Source organism: Passer domesticus, chromosome Z, assembly GCF_036417665.1.
Source record: "Passer domesticus isolate bPasDom1 chromosome Z, bPasDom1.hap1, whole genome shotgun sequence".
NCBI classification, from domain to species: domain Eukaryota; kingdom Metazoa; phylum Chordata; class Aves; order Passeriformes; family Passeridae; genus Passer; species Passer domesticus.
The window spans coordinates 70,971,213-70,973,390 of NC_087512.1; positions in this window are offsets into that span (position 1 = coordinate 70,971,213).

A 2,178-nucleotide genomic window follows, 5' to 3' on the forward strand; every position below is an offset into this window, starting at 1 on the left:
TTTAAAATGTCTTTCCCTGCTGCTGCAGCTGTGAATGATTTCCTTCAGGGGAAAAAAAAAGGTCCTTTTTTATTCTAGTCCTTCACTCCTAAGTATTTGCTTTACAGCCCTGCTGCAGGTTCTAATTTGAGGCTAATTAAATGCAGACACTTATGAAAACCAAGGATGCAATTTGCAAGGAGAACAGCACTCCTGGGGATGTGAAAAATGAAACAAAGTAATGAAAACCATCCATTATTACTGAGGCTACAAGGCAAGATTCTCTGTAGGTGTTACTGTGCTGACTTGTTGGGTGACACCGGAGTAGGCTATGGTGTGGTTCTGGGTGTCGGTGAGCACACCAGCAGCAGGGAGTGGCTCTGGTGTGGCTCTGGGTGTTGGTGAGCACACCAGCAGCAGGAGCAGCAGCACTCAGTGCTTCACCCAACACGTGGCTGGTGCCTCGAGGGCTGCGCTTGCCTGACTGCAGCCCATCATCTTGCAGGGGCTCCCAGTGTTGCAGCTGAAATATCTGCTAGCATAGTCCAGGGTAAAGGAAGCAAAAAGGGTCTTTGCATAATATCCACAGATGTTTAATTCAGGCTCGAGGTGAGATGTTCAGGGTCCAAAGGCAGGACTCATGGGGAGAGTACAGGTTTCTGTGTCCCAAGGTGTTGGGGCTGAACAGTGGCATAGGGGCAGTACAAAGAGAAGTGCCAATAGGGGAACAGAGAGGGAGTGACTGAGGGACATAGGAATAAGGTAAAGGAGCCAATGGGCTCTACCAGATTTTGAGGGAAGCTTCTTGTGTCTCCCTAACCCAGGGAATTCCTCTCCAGGTCTCCACATCCCAGCACCTCTGGGGATCTCACCGTGGCATGCATGGCATGGGAGCAGGGCTGGTGGTGGATTTTACTCCTCACTGCCCTGGGGCCTTGTCCTTCCTTTACACGGTATAGGATTCTCTGGCCTCTGGTCCAGGCAGGAGACCTCTCTTCCTGCTGGCAGGGACAACCTGAGGAGCCCTAATTACATGTGCAAAGAAGGTGATTGCAAAACCCAGGCTTTTCTTCAGTCAGGTCAGAGCCCTTTGTCATTGCAAGTGGAAATTGACAGCTTTTAGATGGGCTAATGTATGCTGCTGTAGATCTCCAGCTACTTATCTGAACCAGTGTTAGCTGAGAAAGTGATGAATAAGTTAGTTTTCTCTGCCGTTATTAAGTCAATAGTTGCCCTTGACAAAATCTGTCCAATTTTTAAGCTACTAAATATCTTGCAACAAAATTGCTACCAGCCACCAAATCAAAATTATTTGGGAGCACATTTTGAAAGTGGTTGCATTTTCTGGCTGAAGTGGATCTCACTTGCAAGGAGTTACTTGATCTGACTTTGCTTCCTTATCTATTGCGAAAGACATCAGGAACAGAGAATATTGGAAAGAAAAGGTACTAAAAGGTCACAGCTAATAGTACTTTGTCACTTTGCTGTAGTCTGCTGGCACTGGAGTAATCTTTCCTTGTGTCAAGTGTTGTTATGACATCCATAGAAGTGGGAATGAAGTGCTGGCTGTGAGTGGATCACAGACAAAGGTAACCTCTTACTGCAACACAGCACAAGGCAAGTCCAAGTGACTCTGTGACTGCAAGCAGGCGTTTTTTACTTTTTTGTTTCTTCTTTTTTTTTTTTTTGATTGTTTGTTTTTTAAATTACTAATATGCCAAACACTTTCAGGACACTTTTTTCCTAAGAGACAGCATTTGATTTGGAAAGGAACCCAGGGAAGGTCATATTTCTGCTCATGAAAAGTCACACATATAAATGCAAAAGCCTCTTCTGGGAGAAGGGTAGACAGTCAAGTCTTCTCTTTGTGTTTTGTGATTGAGTTTGTATTTTTGTGGTTTTGTGATTGTTTTTGTGATGCATGGTAATCAAGGTGTGCCTGGAAAACAAGGTCAGCAATGACAGTTGATTATATAGTGTCTGCAAATTGTAGCCGCTGATTTGCAGTCTAAATGCCCACAATGAACTGATGCTTGCGTTATAAATGCATGGAATGAGCCAGGTGCCAGCATCAGCAACCCCAGCAGCCTCTGGAGAGCTCTCTTTTATGTACAGTGAGAATGAGACAGGTGGGTTGGTGGTCACGTTCAGACTGGAGGTGGGGAACTATCTGCCTGAAGACCATACCCATGAGGTCAC